The sequence below is a fragment of the Dipteris shenzhenensis genome, chromosome 30 (genome assembly GCF_047967505.1).
Source record: "Dipteris shenzhenensis isolate YYH24624 ecotype China chromosome 30, Dip_SZ_1.0, whole genome shotgun sequence".
NCBI lineage: Eukaryota > Viridiplantae > Streptophyta > Polypodiopsida > Gleicheniales > Dipteridaceae > Dipteris > Dipteris shenzhenensis.
In genome coordinates, this window is record NC_141625.1 from 1,663,576 (window position 1) to 1,683,802 (window position 20,227).

The window sequence follows — 20,227 nt, forward strand, 5'->3', positions numbered from 1 at the left end:
TCCCCCAAAACATGTGCAATGAAATGAGAGCATCTCCTTGTTGGAATCTTTTGCTTTTGCTTTTGTCAATCCCCACTTGGAATCTTCTTCTTTTTCTTTTGTAAATCCTCACTTGTCATACAACTCTTCTACTTTCTTTTACTTCAATGTCAATTGCCACCTATGGCATGACTCTTGTACCTCCTTTTTCTTTAGTGTTACGGGCTTGCATCCATCGTACCCACTTTACAACTAGCCCTGGTACCACAGCCATTCAACCACTAATGTGATTATCCATGATTGGCCAATTTGTCATTGTTCCTTGGTCACATTTACTTGGGATACCTTTGTGACCATGAGTTCATGATCTTACTTATCTATATCATTAGGTCATCATAACAATTGCATTTCTAGATGATAATCCCTTTTTTCATGCATTTTTAAGTTATGGAGTGTGGTTGTTGGGGATAGGCTTGATGAGCTACAATTAATGGCCATTGAATGCAAAACGTTGCAACTTTGAGGCACGTGACCTCACTACTAGAGATATGCATAACATAAATGTATCATCAAACATCAAGGACTATTTATCAACATGTGCAAGTTTCACTCGATCAAGGGGTTAGTGAAACAATTTATTGTCATTTATGATCCCTCCCTTTCAAACAAGGGTCAGGGGCACAAGGAGTGGATGAGTTATCCCATAGATCTTTTAACTATAGGGCCAATAAAACTACGTACCAAGCAAAGTAGTCACGACTCATATATTCCACCCTATTTGAGAAAGTTAAGCTATTATCTTATGCCCTTAAGCATGGTTTTTTGAGTTCCTTTTTTCAAGTTTCCCAACCTTGAATCTTGGGTGACTTCTCTAATGGGGAGGAAATAATGACCTCCTCATAGTCTAATCCAACACCAACCAAACCAATCTTTAAGTATTGAGTTATTCAAAATTCGGTAGGATCTTGTATTCATGATACAACATTTTGCTTTATAATTGTATGCTAGGTTGCCTATCTACAAGCAAGATAGTTTATAGAGCCTAATTGAACATGATCTCTGGTCGGATATCACATGAAACGAACCTTCTTAATTAGTTCAAAGCCTCACAATTCCTAAGGGTCATAATTATTTTCAAAATATAACATGTGTCCTCAAGTAAACACATCTCCACACACATCAACATCAAATGACCACAACCAAATCACAGTCCTCAGAGTTGCCTCCTAAAAAATCCTCCCAAAGAACCATACTTCACATACACCAATTAGAGTTAACTTTCATTGGATGTATCAATTAATCACTCATAACTTGTCAATATCACTTTCAATGAAAATCTCAATGACAACCTATGTAATTACAATATCAACAATTAGTCATGGCCACAATCATAACTTGTCATCCTCACCCTCAACAATAATCTCAATTAAAACCTCTATGTGATGTTCTTAAGCATAGTAATGACTCATATTCACAATCACAATCACAAAACATGTTTCAATGAGCACATTTACAATCTTAAGTTCAATATCTAAATCATTAGTTGCTAAAAATATACATCAATATAAGCATAAAATGCAACATATCTATAGTACACAAGAGAAACTAGAAACCTAAGGGGAGAATCTTGCTCTACTCGTTGAGAAAACCATTTTGATTTGGATTCATAGTTTTACTTTGCAGAATGATGTAGTGTATCCAACATGTCACACTAAAAAATGTTATATGCCCTTTGAGATGTTCATTCTACATTCTCTTCATAGGTTCCATGTTACACACCTTATGATTCTCCTTAAAATTTGTCATCTCAAGGTGTGCACCTATATATACATGTCCTAGGAGGCATGAACTATTTTATACACCTTTAAGTGTGTGTTGAACTAGCCGTATTAATTTATATACACCATATAACTTGCTTCATCTTTAGAAGAGAGTGGAATGGAATCGTGTGCACTCCTCTCTCCTTCAAGTCCATCGGGGGACCATTCAAGAGGAGGTGGCTCAGATTTTAGGAGAGCTCGCTTGGTAAGATATAACTCTACAATCCTGGCTTGGACTCTTTTAAACTCTTTGAAGTGTTTTGGCCTTGGCTTTGCGCGACGATGTCCTTCGGTTTTTTTGGGGGATCTTCTACTATTGTTTAGCTTTGGAGTTTCAACTTTGGGAAGCTTGATAGACATTAGGGCATGGAGAATAGCTACATCATTGTCAAAGACATGGTTTTCTAATTGAGCATTCTCAGCCTCTATTCCAATGTCCCAAGGAAGGCGGCTAGGGAGCGGAGGTCTGAGGGTAGGGGGTGTAGTTGTGGAAGGTTGGGAGGTGTGAGGGGGGCTCTCCATAAGGAGGGGTGATGGAGGCAGGCTAGAGGGAGTAGTACGGCGAGGGAGGTTGGTTGTATAGGCTATAGGGAGCCGTACCACAGGCAAAATTGCTGTCATAGGGGAAGTTAGTGAGAAGCATCACGCAAGGGCGATGGAAGGTAGTCCTACTGGTTTTAAGCCTCAAATGGCTCAAGACAGAGGTAGTCACCACCGGGATCACCCAAATTGGCAAGGATAACACAAGAGCCCTTTGGATCCTATATATAAATAACACAAGATCCCTTTGAAGACAGAGGGAAGGTTGTGAGACTCAACATAGGCCTTGGCACCATATGACTTAGCATATGCCTTGGCGCCAGATGGGCCCAAGTGGTTGTAACAAAAGAGAGAGAGAGAGAGAGAGTGGTATAAGGAATAGGGTTGGCCCTCCTTTCAAAAGGTGACTTCTATAAAAGGCCAAGTGGTTGACTTTGGTCTTCATTGTTGTATGCAACCTTTGAGAAATACAAGCTCTCTTCTTGCTCATGTGTTGAGATTGAGGTTTGCTTGCTCTCCTTGATTGCCTTTGGTGTTTTCCACGATCCCCCTTCACCTTATTCTCCTTCTCCCTCCCCTTCCCTTTTTCCCTCCCCCTCCTCTCTCTCTCTCTTTCTCTCCCCCTCCTTCTTGGTAAAAACAGCGACTTGGTAGGCACTCGAGTGACACGAGTGAAGGCTTCACTATGCAATTCTCTCACAAGGACTTGCATGGGAATGAGGAGCTCTGTTGGCACACTTCCACAAGGAGTTTCACAGGAGTGAGGAGCTCCATCAGCACACTTCCAGCATCCCCATGACGCATGTGTCTCCACCATACAACACATCTTTGGCACTGTTGCTAGGGAGATACGAGGTATGCTTTTGCATTTGTTTAGCTTCCTCCCATAAACAACCCATTGCACATGCCCTTAGGCCTTGTTAGTGGAGATTAGGAGTGGATTGGAAGCCGAAACTAGTAAAGAAAGAGTGATTTTAGAGGAGGAAAGCTCACTTCTCAACTTTCTATCCATAAAGCCATCATCTTGCAGTTCAGCTTGTTTTTGCATGCTTTTTAACATTTGTTTATACAAGGAGGTAGCTAGAATGATTGCTTAGCTAGTTGTAGTGTCAAATCCAACTAAAAACACTTGAAAATGAAGATTGGAGTGGAATTTCAAAGTGGTTTTTAATGATTGATAGTCCAACTTGTAGAAACCACTTGTTTGCATGCAAAAGCTATTGTTTTTGTGATATTTTTTGTTTGTGGTAGGTAGTTTAGGTCCTTAACAACCCCCCATGCACAAAAACATGGAACATAACTTGGAGAATCACCAGGAATCATCAGATTCAGGGAGTCGGTGAAACGGTGTGTTCCCAAACAATTTGTATCCCCATGACCCATCGCCATAGCTATATCCTGCTGACCTGACACATGTTAGTCACCTAGTCTGCCACCTTATTTATGTCTACTATCCCATCGGCTTGGCAGGCATTGACCCAATTCCTTAAGACTATCCCCATGACCTGTCAACATACAGCTAACTCTCCAACCGGTGCCATCTGGTATCCCTCCAAGGAAAGCCATCCCACCGCTGTTGCTTTAATCCTAGCCCATCGACTCGGAGGCATACCAACCTCAACCTAATCTGCAACACATGTCACAAATGCTATCCTGCCGACCATCGCCTTAAGATTATTCGTACGACCCGTTGGCATACAGCTAACCCTCCGACCGGAGGGATAGCTCTGGGGATAGATTCACTTACAAAAATAAATAAATACAGAACTGAATTTGAAGTAGGGTGTACCCTCACAGTGATCTCATACATGCACTTGAGGTCTGAGAGAATTTTGTTCAAGGAGTCAAAGCCCAAGAATAGCATTTTAAACTACTGGCAACCTACCTTTTGCCCTAGTTTTGGTTCAGCTCCAACAAGGAGTTTGATCCCCAATTTTCACTCAGTGTTAGGGCCCCAACGTAGCAATCCCTCTAGCTTGGACGAGATTGAGAGCTTACGAGGAAATGCAAGAACCCACTTGCCTGAGGGCCTCTGAAGCCCCCTACACCAGCATAGCTCCACCTCCTTCCCCTACTCGTTTCATAGCCTCTAGATTAAGGGGGAATATATCCAACATGTTCAAATGGTTAGGCCGATCGGATTCATAAAAAATGGAGAACCCTTTTGCCAGCATGCCCATGGAAATGGGAAGCTAGTGACACCCAGTCCTTGAGCCACATGTAGGGAGGACTGAGGCTGTCTTTGTGGACTCAGGACCCACAGTCTTCACGGGGCACCCTGACTTAGAGTGCATGGAAGATGAAAACCCATGGATGAGGTCCTTTGCAAGACAAAACCCCGGCCTTAGAAATGCACTCGAAATGCATAGGATTTCCAAGGGGGAAACTCTTATGAACCTCCGACCTTCTAGGTGTCCCCAACATTCGTCGGCTATGTGACCTTGCAAGTTCAACCTTATAGACCGATGCAAGGAGCGTCCATGCAGATGCCTGGTAGCCCACTTCCTCTTGAAGCCCGACAATTTACTCCCATAGCTTTGGCCTTGATGTACAAGGGAGTGAGCCACACAGCCCCAACGCAAGTACCAATACCCCAGTGGACCCCTAGGGCTACCCGAGCAAGGCTTGAGGCCACCTCTACACGCTATTAGGCCCACAATAGTGCCGCCTCCACAAGATTCCCAAATAGTGCTATTGGATGAGGTGATGCACATTTTGGTGGACGCACTAGGAAGGGGAGGCGCTCCACCCCCGACTATACCTATATTTTCTGCAGGGATCACCAATCACTCTAGGAGTCAAGCCATAGCCATATCCAATCTGATCACTAAATGCATTTGGCCTCAGCCTAGATGGCAAGGCAGGCCAATGGTATAGGGCCCTCAGCCCAGAGGAGAAAGTCAACTGGGAGGTGTTATGGAAAGCCTTCATTGTAGGGTTCACCCACAGTGGTCACGTGGAGTCCGATTAATCAATTTTATCAGGTGAAATAGAATGAGAGCGAATCCCTTCAATACTACATCGGTAGGATCAAACCCTCAATTCCCGCTACGAACCAAATGAGAGGATGAGCAACGAATGACTATTGCCACGCTTCCTCATCGGATTGGTGGATCCAAAGCTGCATGACCACTTAATGGTTATGAACCCCACTTCTTTCGAACTATGCAACAAGGTAGCCATCCCATATACATGATAATATGACGGATAAGGATGTCAAGGACAAAACTACAGCTCCATTCGAGGTATCACCAGTAAGGTCTTCGAGTACAGAGCCTACTAAGGAGGAGGATAAAGAGTCCAAGGGGTTAGATAAGGGCGAGTTGGCCTCTAGTCTACTGAATTAGCTGGGCCAAAAGTGGAAGGCAAGAACCTGCAAGGAAACACCGAGTAACCCCCACTTATTCCCGAGAAGAGATAGTGTGTGGTGTGGGGTATCCAATGACAATCACCCTTCAAATGAGTGCCCCGCCGACCTCAGAGCAAGGCAAGCCCTCTACTGTGCACACTGCTATAGATGGGGGGAATCATGATACCTCTCATTGCGAATTCCCAAAGGTTCTCCCCCAATCGATCTACCAGCTAAGGCCCCAATTGGCCGTAATGGCCCCACCCAACCCGATGAATGTGCAAGGGGCCTCTTAAGCCAATCCAGGGAAATATAGGGCACAACATGCTCCATTATTGCCACCCATATTAGGTCCACAACTCTGCCCCAAACCTCGTATAACTCCAGTCAACCAAGTATTGGTGGAAGAACTAACTACTGATTGGGAAGAGCCAAATCATGATCACAGACATCCCAACCATCATCCTTACAAAGAGGGAAGTGGCATCATAAGCCACTACTTGTTACATGAGGATCAGCATGTTCTAGTATATCAAATCCATCTGGTAGAGTAAAGCTAGCTGATGGCGGCAAAACTACTGAACCCCTAAGAGTTCTCACCAATATTAACATTAAGTTGTTTGGCTTTTGAAACGTAAATACAATTCAAACACATACAATAGATCCAAAAATCGAATATGCACGGAAACTCATAAAAGACAAGAGGGAATCACTAGGTACGATCTCCCCCCTCGAGGTGTGTGGCTCGTGATCCCACACCAAGAGTATTTATAATATTTCAATAAGCACATGAGCCATAGATACAAAGTCACGTATTCATCTCTTGATCATCCCTTTACATGTCAAAAGTGGAAGGCTTTTAAGAACTCTCCCTTATCCAAAATGTAATGACCCTCGGCCATTTAAAACATCACATAACACTAGCATAAAACCATGGCATTTAGCCATTATTCCCTCGAGCGTGTTTACTCCCATCCGTCCATGTCATTTCCTATACTCAATAAACCAATCCACCATTAGTCAAATACTTAGCGCAATGATATACATCATATGATTAGCCAAGCATGCTAAGTAATGGTCTTTACAAATGACAATCCATTAATGTGAGTATTTCTAAATGGCATCACCCATGATACTTATTAATGGCACACATTTAGTTAGGCATCCCTGACTAAACCCAAGCATTTAAATAGAAACCCCGCCATGTCTAGTTCGAGATCCTATAAATACTTTACATCATTTCAAACAAAAGTTTGAGAAATACTTTTTTGTAACATTCCCTCTTGCTTAAAGTGCAACTGACTTCAGTTGTGATTCAATTTATATGAGTTAAGGATATCAGGATGGTCTCAGAAAAATTGCTCAGGGAACCACTGTGCATTCTCTTTTGGATGATTTTTAAACTTCAATAAATAGGAGTTATAAGTCTTTCCTTTGCGCATTGTTCTTTGCTGATCATCTAGAATACAATTAGGCCCCAGAACTTCAACTTCATCCACAATCAAAGGTGGTTCTTCATATACAAGATGCGTTGGTAATTTTCCTTTAAAAGGTTTCAAGAGATGAATGTGAAAGGCATTATGAATCTTCCAATGATTTGGCAAGTCCAAACGATAAGTCAAATCGTTTACCTTAGCGATAATCTTGAAAGATCCATAAAACCTTGGTGCTAATTTCACTGCAGGGCATTTATCGACACTCTTTAAATGCCTCTTTTCAATTCGTAGAAGCACAACATCTCCTTCCTTATACATCATATGTTGTCTTTTCTTATTTGCTTGCTTAGTATACTTCTCTTGAGCTCTCTTAATGGCTTCAGTCACTTCTCTCATGATCTAATGAGGAGGAGAGGGAAGGAGGAGGAGAAAGAGGAGGAGGAGGGGTTGCAAGGTTAGAGGAGAGGGGAGGAGGAGTTGCAAGGTTAGGACATGCTTTTGCACATGGAGTGCAAGGAAGCATGGACACTTGGAGACAATTTCTTGGAATACCAAAGTAAAACTCAACACAATGCTCCAAAGAGTGTGGGCTTTATTCCATTATGGGGTATTTATACAAGTTGGAGAGCTTCTCTCTTTGCATGTAGGAATTGTAAGACATTCTCTCTCTACATGTAGAACTTTCATATAGAAGTTGCATGTAGGAGTTGCATGTAGAACTCGCATGTTGCATTTAGGAGTTGCATGTTGCATGTAGGAGTTGCATGTTGCATGTAGGAATTGCATGTAGAACTCGCATGTAGAACTCGCATGTAGAACATGCATGTAGAAGTTGCAAGTAGAACTTGCATGTTGAGGATTCCTAAGAGAGATGATTCCTAGCCTTATGCAAGTACAAGTGGAGCTTTGCCACTACTCTACATACACATTCTGTGCTACCTAAGTCCATGTTGACACAAAGACAACATACTCTCAAATCCATTTTATTACCCGTCGTTGGGTTATGGCTTATTGTGATCATGGAGTTGGGATGCCATGCATGTAATCCAATGGATATGGAACTTGTGGCATGCATGTCATCCTACTGTAAAGCCTTGGCACCATACAATTTTTGCTCTATTTCCAGGTAGCCTATATCCACCATTTGTTTGAACAGAGATATGTGCCGTGCTTCTAAGAAGATGACTCTTTGATAGAGTCAGCTTGTAATCTAAGCATCGAAACTGAGTGGAGGCAAATGGCAGTTGATGTGGCTGGGGACACCGTTTGAAATCTGATGGTTAACTATAACCAGTCTAAAGGACACTAGCACTGTGCAACAAATTTTAGGATAGCACAGCAGTAGTGTAGGGATAGCACAGTAGTAGTGTAGGATTAGTGCATGGTAAGTTATCGCCAGTGCGGTGGTTGGTTGCATTAGAATATGAACAGCTCATGAACAGCCACTAGCGTGGTGGTTTGCTTCTATTATTACAAGATGAATGCATTCATTATGGGAAACTAGCACGGTGGTTGTTGGGATATACTAAAAGCAAGCATGGGCTGAAATCTGATGACTAACGAAACAATAAACAATCTAAACTTGGGCACTGTTTTAGTATAGCACTGTGCAATAAATTTTAGGATAGCACGATAGTCTTGTATAGGGATAGCACGATAGTAATGCAAGATAAGTTATTGATGGCATGGTAGTAGTGTAGGATAAGCTATCGCCAGTGCCGTGGTTGGTTTGCACTAGGATATGAATAGCCACCAGCACGGTGGTTTGCTTCTATTATCACGAGCACGTCTTTTCTCTGAGCGTCTTGGTCTGAGCACATTTTTCTGAGCATGGCCTATATTGTGATTTCGTAGATAATTTTATCATAACATCACACACCATTTAGTCATAAAACTACCCCAAGAAGATACTATATACATTTCTACCCCACAAAGATGCCTCTAACATCACACACCCTTTAGTCATAAAACTACCCCACAAAGATGCTATATACATTTAATTACATTTCTTTCCAAAATCCCTTTATTCACAAAACTACTTTTCATGTCTACTTCATTTCAACACCCTCCACCTATATCATCCATCATTCATACTATCATGATAGATAGTGATTTATCGATGAAATGATTGCAAGTCACATGGTGAAGAATTTAGGGTGCAAATTTGCATGCATTTATGCTGAAACATTTATTAGTTGCATCAAGGAGATACTTTCAGATTCAATTCACCATGATGATCATTTGTACACAACTCATAGTTTTGACATGCAAACCTTAACTAAGATATGGCATGATTGTCACATCTCTAGCAAATATAAAAAGTTTTATGAAACCAACATGCTCAAAATTGAATATGTGATATTGAGATTAATATTCATGGGTACTCACATGATGTACTAATAGTTCTTCAATATGATTACTACATCTCTAGGAAATGAAATAGGTGCAAGACACCACAAAAGTTATGCATGTTCAATACTAGAGCATCACAAGCAAAATGAATTGCTTGAAGGGAAAAGCTCATGTCAAATCACTAGACTCAATCTTCTTTACTGATGTCGTCCAAATAGATATTGCGATGATGCCTTCTCTCTTTGATGGGGGCATTGAATGCAATGTCATTACACATCATCTCAGCCATAGCACCTGCATAAGAAGGCAAAAAGCTAAAATAGATCAATCAATATAAATGCCTCATTGATAATAATATTCTCCAACAAATAGGTTTAAAAAGATAAAAGACGAGAGTAACATACTTACTAGTCATCTAAAAGATTAACAACCATTTCCACATCTTCAGAATCATTTAGAGTCCCATAGTTGCTTAACACATTTCCCTTTCTTTTCTGTCCATCCAAAAATGGTTGCAATCTATGGAGGCAGAGGACCGGCTTTTCAACTATCCAGATCGGTACGATAGGGATGCCCGCTTGCACCTTACCTTTTCCTTTTCGTAGCGGAGGCTATGGGATACTTTATGCAGGCTACCAATCATGGCACTTTGGGCCTTCATCTACCTATCCGGCAGGAGCAAGAGCTTCTGGACACTGAGTTTGCTGATGATACGGCACTGATACTCAGAGGAGATGCATATAGTCTTGCTACTGCTGTGGATGCAATTGACAAGTTCTGCCTAGCCTCAGGGGGACTTGTCAATTGGAACAAATCAAAAGGCATCTGGACTGGAGCTCAGCAGGATACACCAGCATGGGAAGGAGACAGAGGCTTTGTATGGATACCCAGAGGCACCTCCACAAGATATCTAGGCTTCCAAGTTGGCATTGAGGTGTCCCCGATGCAACAGTTTGCCCCAGTTTTTGAGAGTATCCGGAGAAAGCTAGCCTACTGGAGTATGGCTAGACTCTCTTTGGCTGGAAGAGCATTGGTACTCAACCAGGTTCTACTAGCGACTATGTGGTACGTTGCACATGTTGGTGCTTTAATGCTGACTTGATCCATCAAGTGAGGAGATTGCTCCAGAACTTCCTATGGAGTGGTGGTGATGGTTTTGAGGACACTAGGGCCATGGTTTCATGGGATACTATCATTTTACCTGCCTCGCAGGGAGGACTTGGAGTCCTGAGATGCAGAGCAGGGCCTTTTAGTCAAACTTCTTGTTAGAGGTTTGATTCCAGGAGATCAGTCGTGGAAGAAGTTCCTACTGCATGGGATTCACCAGTGCACCCCCAGAGCAGCAGGCCAATGGGCAGGTAGAGTTAGTTAGATCTTCCTGACGGACCAGCATTCTCAGCATTCCTCACCACTAGTGAAGAGGCTTATTCAGATATGGGATCATTTTAGACAACACCTCATCAGAGCAGTTCCCTCCTCTAGAGAGAAAATTGCCCAACAGCCACTATATCATAACCCCTTGGTTCGGTATCATGGATCTTCCCCTGGTACAGAACTTAGGACTCCTTTGGCCAGATGGCATGCTCAGGGGGTTGTGACAGTCGGAGATTGGTTTAGGGGAGGTGTGGAGATGTCAGAGGAGGTGATCAGAGATAGACACAGGCCACTTGGACAGATTGCTGCCACCAGATTACTGATCATGAGAGCTATTCCTCAGAGGTGGAGGGATATGCTTATAGATCCAGGCTATGTTCATCCCATCTCTACTTGGTCAAGTTATTTTAGTGAGTCTGGGCTATGCATTGGAGTTCGTTTAGGACCAGCACCGTTTACTTATTTTGAGACGGATTCCTCTCACAGATTGTATCATCCCACTCAGCCACTGGACCACAGATCCGTCCAGGTTGACCATTGCAGAGGATCCTAGATGGAGACTTTGTATTTTTTAGGGTCGACCTCTTGCGAAGCTCGACTAGGACCCAGGTGAGTGGGCGTGGCCTGCTTCGGTGGCAGGCACTCGTCCTCTTCCTTTTTTCTAGTACTCGACGAGGGTAGGTTACAGGCTTCAGCAGAGAGACTCTCATCACCTACCATCTACCTCACAGCATTGGCACGCACAGGGACTTACTGCAGAGCTCTTGTAGAGCTACTGGACTCACTTTTGGGGCATTAGTAGAGCCAGGAAAGTCTCCTACTTCCTTTGGCTCACTATTCATAGGGGTATACCTATGGGTACTTGGCTTCAGCAGATGGGTAGACCCTCCTTGTGTATGCGTTGTTAGCTTGCAGAGGAATCTAGTAAGCATTGTTTATGGAGCTGCCCCAGCTCTAGAGTGGTATGGATAGGTATCTTCAGGTTGTTCTCATATGCTACATCTGAGTCCTTTCTGATGACATGGGGTGCTGCCCTTTGGGGGAGAGGATCTGGAGCCTTTGCCCTCTATGAGTCAGAGCCAGGAGACCACGGTTTCTTCATGCAGTGTCGCCAGAGATGGGGTCCCACTGATGTTAGCATCATGGAGCCACATGACTTACTTTTAATACCAGTACCAGTTCAGGATTCCAGACCTACTTCACCTGCAGGTTCATCCTGGGAGGTGATTTCTAGCATTACCCTATGGCGGATATGGTGTTCGCGATGTTCTTTTGTCCTTGGGGGTCATTTATGCATGGAGGCTAACATTCTTGCTTCCATTAGGGCGGAGATATCTTCACTCTCAGGAGTCAGTGGGAGTGGTGTATAGGCACCTCTTTGGTAGCTCGTGGGAGACTTTTATCCTTCATGAGGACATGGGACTGCTCATTATTTTTTCATTTGACCCCTTTTGGGATGTCGTGGCATTTTAGACCACCACCATGGCTTTTTTGCCACATTGTTGAGGCTAGGGATAGAGTACTTTCTCTCCCACCTATTGTATGATTCGTTTTGAATGGAATATATCACTTTATTGTAAAAAAATGGTTGCAATATAGAATTGCAAATGTCAGGATCATTCTCAATAGATAAGCATGCTCTCCCAGAATGCACACATGCTTTTTGCATAGAACCAGTCCCAGCACCTAAGTCCACCACATGTCCAAAAATTGGACAAAACAACTCCAAGAAGTACAACATCATGCATGGAGCCTTCTCCAATGCACCTATCCATGGAATACTCTCTCCATGTTTTATAGTCTGCTCACTTATTGGTAAATAATGATGAAACAAACTACTTCCAAAAGCAATGCCCAATTTGGTACCAACCACGGAAGCACTTCCAAGATTACAAACACAAGACATACCAGCCCACCAATGAAGAAGGCATAAAACCACAACATCCACCTAAAGACTAGAAAAGAATTAAACTTATGCTTAGTACAAGCCATTTCATTATACAAGAGCATAAATTCTTTCAATAGGTCATTGTAAGACAATTGTCTCACCTTATGATCAATACCACCAACTTTGATTGTACAATATGCATCCAAGCATTGCATGTACATTCGACATGCAAACTCCAATCTACTGATCCTAGCATTACACTCAACCAAATGAAGAACATGAGGAGCACACATAAGTAGGATCCAGCCAGAATCTAAAACAACTGTGGCCGCTACTAGCAAGGAGTAGCATACATGGTCCTCTGTTAATAAATTCCAAGGTGGAGATGTGGAATCCTCTACTCCAAGAGCTTCTAGATGTGTTGATAGATCAAGAATGACAAAATCTGCAGCCCAAGCAACACTCTTACCATTTCTTGTTTTTCTTTCACCTCCAAGACCCACAAAGTATTCCTTCATGTCTATATAGGCTTGTGTGAAGTTTGAGACAGACAATTGCTTCCCAAACTCGACATAATCATAGCACCAAACCTTGCAACGTGAAGCATCGCATGTGCCACTCCGATTCAAAGTGAGAGAGGTCAATGGAATGTACAAAAAGCATATTCCTTCATGTCTATATAGGCTTGTGTGAAGTTTGAGACAGACAATTGCTTCCCAAACTCAACATATTCATAGCACCAAACCTTGCAATGTGAAGCATCACATGTGCCACTCCGATTCAAAGTTAGAGAGGTCAATGGAATGTACAAAAAGCAGATAGGCCTATCTTTCCATTTACATCCTTTCAAAATGGGTGTAGAATGCAATACCTGCACATCTGTATCCACACCACATATGTAAAGACACAAAGTGATAACAACATATGTTACACAAACAAATAATAGCTTGAAAAAAGACCAAAAGAGCTTACCATTATTAGTACCAGGATTTTTTGGTGGCCTACCACCCTTCTTTAGTTCCATACTTAGATCCTTGTCCTTTTTAGTCATCTTCTCAAGTGTTTTTTGAATCTCAATGACTGCATCATCCTCGTGGACTAAATTTGAGCTTGATGAACCCATCTATCCCTTTTTATGCTGTGTGTACAGCTCTACCTCCTCCTCGATGGAACATCCTTTTTTCATATCGAGCCACCACGGGCAGTTCTCTCTCCCACTCAGAGAGCACATGCTTCCCTTCTTTTTCTATCATGTTTGGAGAGTACATACAAAATTTTAAGTCCTAAATTTTTGTCCATACTCGACATATGGGCAACAATTTTTCAATCTTACCAATAGCTTTTAAGGATTGCAAGAATCTGCATACAATAAGAGTTAGTACAAAGGTGAAATACTTAAGGATGGATTTTTAATTGAAAAGGAAAAAACATGTATTGCTTACCTAAATACCAATCGTCTAGATGACCTCGTCATCTCCATTTGTCCTGTTGCAACTGTAGCAACAGTCATTGAATCCTTTAAATCTTCATAAAGTTCAAGTCTGTTCATTGCTTGTATCTCCCCAAAATACTCTCTCAATGTAGGATCTTGAGGAAGCACAAAGCTAGCTTGTTGACTAGCAACCAAGACCTGAGAGAGTAACCTCTCAGATTCACAAAGCAACTGATCCATCCATGCCTCTTTCGCCATCCACTTTATGAATTCTCTATCAGCTTTTGGCATCCCATAACTTGTTCTCAAATTTGAATCTGACCCTAAGATTCTGAGGGTTGCTAGTTGTGTCTCCTTTGAGACCTTTGCAATGGAGATGTTATACAACTTTTCCAATGTGACAATGGATGATTTATCATCAAATGGGAGGCTCCACAAGATATTAAACCAATCTTCACCATTTGTTGGTTTGACAATAGACAGAATGTACATATAAACAATACATGCAATCATCACACTCAACTGTATTTTTTGATCATACAATACATGCATATCCCATACCTTAATCATTTTCTAAACAAACATCATATTTACATCCTTTTTTAATATTATGAGTTCTTTCTCAATCTCAAAAAACACTTGAACACTTTAAAAAATCAACTTTTATGTTAAGAATCATTAAATTAACCATACCTTGATCATTTTTCGACCGTACTTGAGATTCACATCCTTTCAAATACTTTTAAGTGCTTTCTCCATATCAGCAACACTCAAATTTGGCTGAAGTTCCTTTAGCTTTGCCTCATAATCTTGCTTGTATAGTGGCTAAAATATATTCCAAAGAAATGAATGAGTACAATGAATTAGTTAGTTCTAATCCAAAAGACATCCTTGACAAATGGTATGAAACTTACTGCAAATACCATTCTCCCTAGCATCAGAGATGTCAAAGAATACCAAGTACTTGATCTTTTACTGCTTTCATTTACCCTATGCTTTTCAAGTGTCTTTTTTTCTTCCTCAGCAAAAAGTGATAAGTACTCATTCTCATCACACGAACACATTGTCTTTGTGTTGTACAAATAGTCCTTGAGATTTGTTTTAATAAATGCTATTTCATTAAGGCTGAAAAATAAAATATATATAGCTTCAAACATATTAAGAATTGTTCACAAAACCCATAAAAGCTTGAAAAAAGGTAACACATATAAGCAAGAACTCGCACTTACAGATTGAACCTTTGAAGAGTAGCCATTAGCTTCATTTCTGTTTCTTTCTCTAGAGTAATAAAACTTGCTAAAACCCAAATATGTCATGCCTTTGCTAAAACTGATATAGCACCAAACAAATGAAAGGTCAATTAAAAGTCAATCTTTATAGTAAACCATCCTCTAAAAACACAACATAGTGCAGTTTCAATCTCAGAATCCGGGAACATTCTCAAACTCATTCTCTAAAAACACAACATAGTGCAGTTTCAATCTCATGATAGTCACTCATAAGGTTGACAACCATAAACTCCATCACGCATAGCAGGCACTAGCTACTATGACATCCCCACTGACATCATCAGTGCCGAACAATATCATTAGCGCCCAACAGTGGGTGTAGACCATAGTATAAAAATATACTCACACACATAAAAATCCACACACCCACACATACTTGAGCATCCATTTATACAAAGTCTTCGTATTGAGATTCTGTCGACACTCCGGCGGTGAAGGGAAGACTCAGCCATGATGAAGGCTAGCACTAAAGGAGAAGGCTAATAAAAAAGTAGCCCAAAATCTCTTCATTCAAGCTACAACTACTTGTGAAGTCTAAACGATTTCATTTTAGTCTCTCCCAAACGAGCATCTCAATCTAGCTGATAGGGCAACTTACCATTTAAGATAGAAAGAATTATTGCAATACCAACAGGGCGCAACATGGACGAAAACTTCACATGGTGAAATTTTCATGTCCACTAATACGACAGAAGCATATACAGTAAACCACAGCATAGAAACCAGACTTGTCATAAATAAGATGACTCACCGGCAGCCATGCTTGCCACAGTAAATTTGAGGCATTTTTGCCTCTTGTCAGCTAGAGAAACCTAGAGAAATCAAGCAGAACTCAGAGTGCAGTACAACTTACAAAGCATTAGCTCGATTCTGCAAGGTTAGCTAACTTAGCAACCCCACTGACTCCATCAATGCACAATTGGCAGGACAAGATCATCAAACAAACATAAGCTCACACACATTTTTCTCATGTGAGTCATGTCACATGTTCGAGTATTCATTCACACAAAAATATTTGTATTGAGCTTCTGTCAAAGGGATCCAAAGATGAAGGCAAATACAGTCGAAATGAAGGCCAATTGACCTAAACAGCCCCAACCTCGTATTTGTCACAATGGACCTTCTATGCTAGCCATGCAAATTCTATATCAAGGGAGTGGATCACAAAAAGGATACCAGTAAATATCAGTAGCTTTAAAAGATATTGAGCCGACTTTGAAAAGCCACATGCGAGGTTACGAACCATCCACTCCATCCTGCATTCCATAACTTAGCTACAATAGCATTCCCACTGATTTCATCAATGACCAAAGGGTAGGTCAAGATTATCATATAAATACAGGCTCTCACACATGCATATTTTCTCACACGTGTTCTTGTCACACATCCACCAAAGTGAATGCCGACTAACAAAACAGCCCCCGACCTTGTCACATCAGATTCATCACAATAAAGTGTTCTATGCTAACCATGCTACTCTGTACTGACGAATCGAATTACAAATGTATGCCAGCACTACAACTAAAATTGAAATCAGCAACTCTACTAGAGAAAACCATTAAAAAGGGGGAACATATTGGACAGAATTTAAAAGCACTAAGCTGAGCACAACTTAATAAAGCAACTGCTTATTCCTAAGTAGCCCACCAATACATGTTAGATGCAATAGTGAATGTGTACATGGCAAGATGTTCTCATCAATAGAAGTAAGAAAGGCTACCACAGCCTGAAGTTTCTGACAATAAGGCTCTCTACAATGATGGCGAAAAGATTGCCTGAGGGAGAGTAATAAGATCTTTTCCTGCAAAAGGTGACGTCCACTCATGCCCTCCAAAAGCCGTTGCATTTCCTGGTTCACCACAGGCTTTATCTTGCATGCCAAGTCCAGAAGAGGCTGCCTTCCAGACTCCGAGTCCAACATTCGAGTCTGTCACATGGTTTGTAGTTCTTGATCTTGCTTGAAATGCCCTCCCCTCTTCCATGTTCCATCCAGAATTTCCTTTCTCTTGCAGCTTCAAGGAAGCCAAATTGGTTGAAAGCCCCCGAAAACATCCAATTTTTGTTGTGGTGGATGGTGATGCACTCATACTCCAATCAATGTTTTTTATAATCACAATTTGCCATTGGGCCCATACTTCAATCTATGGACGAACGAGAAAGCCCAGCACCCCAACCTGTATACAAACCATAAGATGTTACTGGAGAACTCCAAGATTGCCTAGCAGAATGCACCAAATTTGATGGAGGGACAACTGCATCCAAATTTGACAACCCATTCCCAACGGAAATCTAGGGAGATGATAGAGAATCTGCCTGAGAGAAACCAACTGGATAGTAGTATCCTTCCAAATCTACACCACCCCCACTGTTCAGAGTCTCTGTTGATTTCTTGCTTGTAGTTAGAACCTTTAGCCCTGCATTTTCAAAAGTTGAATTAACACTAGGCAGAGAACCCATATCCATAAAGCCATAACTCCAACTACATGTAGAAAACATGGGTGAGGAAGAGATAGGGCTAGTGTTTATGCCCTCGGTTGGTGTTGAGCTTGTAGACAAAAGTTGTGGTAGTTGTGTTGTGACTAATAGCTCTTTTGAAGGTGCCTTCACAAAAGATTCTCTAGCAGGGTTACGAACTATCTTGGAGTCAGTCCCACCACTGCCAAATAGGAGGCCAATCTCTGCTTTGGAGTCAGCTACATGAATAAAAGGCAACACATAGGGCGAAGAGGCTGTCTGGGAGCCTAATGGAGGTCTTGCACCTTGAGCATACGTCCTTTGTTCAGCAGGTGACAAAGGCCTCTACGGCTTAGTAGTCAAGGGATTTGGAAAATTCTTCCCATGAGTGGAACCTCTAGCAGATCCTTCTGGAGGAGTATGAGAATGTCCGAAACTGCCTTGCAACCGCCCTTATATCTCTCTCTTCCCTCCTGGTTTGGTAAGCAGGCTGGAATGTACCATTGCCTCTAGTTTGCAAAGCTCTTGAACTATGAGGCATGGCTGGGACCGACAATGGGGGATCTGGTTTTGAATTTGTCTGCACATGAAGATTGTGCCCTTCAGAATGACCAGGGGATGAGTTCCGACTGTGTGCTTGCAAACATTCAATTGCCTTGTCTAAATCTCCTTCACACGAAACAATAGCTCTTTCAATTTCAGATCTTGCAAATTTGTACTTCTTCTGTATTTCAGCAATCCGTCCAAGCTCTTCAGAGATGTCTATTTTCAGATTGCCACCAGTACTCCAATCCTCATGCACTTGAACTTCACCTCCCTCAAGAAGCCATGCAGCAAACTGTTCAACATGACCATCATTGAAAATAAGGGCCATGGTAGCCCGCGCTCTTGAGAGAAACCCATAGCTACTAGCTGCTGTGAAAGGGCTTCAAGTTTCCATGACATCAAATAACTAGTGCACTTATCCCTCAGTTCTTGAGCTCTGCTTTCCTTTTGTCGTTGATGTTTCCTTTCATTTTAACCTCTTATTTTGTCACAGAGCGAGGGAGCGAGGGAGGGAGAGTGAGGGAGCCAGGGAGCGAGAGCGAGGGAGCGAGGCAGAGCAAGGGAGAGCGAGGGAGCGAGGGAGGCATAGTGGGAGGGAGGGAGGGAAGCAGAGCGAGGGAGCGAGGGAGGCAGGAGCGGGAGGGAGGGAGAGCGAGGGAGCGAGGGAGGCAGAGCGGGAGGGAGGGAGGGAGGCAGAGCGAGGGTGCAAGGGAGGTAGAGCAAGGGAGGGAGAGAAAGGGAGCGAGGGAGGCACAGCAGGAGGGAGGGAGGCAGGCAGAGCGAGCGAGGGAGGGAGGGGCCTTAAGGAAATAAAAGGCCAAAAGACCCCTTTCGTCGACGAAAGGGCTCTCATGAAAATGAAAGGGAGCTCATGAAAATGAAAGGCCAAAAGACCCCTTTTGTCGACCAAAGGGGTCTTTTGGCTATACATTTTCATGAGAGCTCATGAAAATGAAAGGCCAAAAGACCCCTTTCGTCAAAGAAAGGGGTCTTTTGGCCTTTCATTTTATTAAGGCCTTAAGGGCTCTCATGAAAATGAAAGGCCAATACAACTTCATCGTGTACTCACTGCCCTTGCAATACGAATTCGGGGGCCCTGTCATGGGTATTATCAGCTACTCCCTCCCAACTTTACCACCGACGATCCCAATCTTCCCCAAGTACCTATTACCTTTCCAAACAGCTCTATCATCATTCATGTACCTCTCTATCCTTCATACACCCAAGCAGTTTCACTTTGTGCTTTCTTCTCTGCCGATGGCAGCGTGACCTTCGGCAATGTCACCTCCTTACCGAATGTATGTATGTCCGCGACTCTTGGAGACGTTGCTTTGGTCTTTCTATCTCAAGATTTGCCCTCCAAACAGAGCTCAACCCCTGCACTTATGACTCTACAAACTCTGTTGCGTGGAAGGAAAGTCGCTCGACATTGGAAACTTGCAGTGGGGGGTGTTTGCATAGCATTTGCAGGCATGGCTCTTTGTGTTGTCATTTCCGGTATAACTGTGAGACTGGCAGAGCAGATGAAGGTGGCTACATCTTTGATCGGAATCAGCAGGCCACTAACAGCAGCAGTTGTGCGAACAAAACCCACTTTAGAGATGTCTGTCACTAAAGGGCACTAAAGGTTGTCTTTCTTTAGTACAAGAGTCATTGTACTACCTCAAGTACTCTTTCTTTCACTAAAGCGTGCTAGTTATTAAGGGACATTAAATGTAGTCTTAACCCAAATACTGTTGTTTTTATTAAAGAAGGGCCATAGTGTTTT

The 20,227-nt window shown here is 42.3% G+C and overlaps 1 pseudogene; it reads right to left on the minus strand.

The window, feature by feature from the left end:
• Positions 1–17,466: 17,466 nt before the first annotated feature.
• On the minus strand, positions 17,467–19,077 carry LOC147881594 (uncharacterized; annotated as a pseudogene).
• Positions 19,078–20,227: the final 1,150 nt, after the last annotated feature.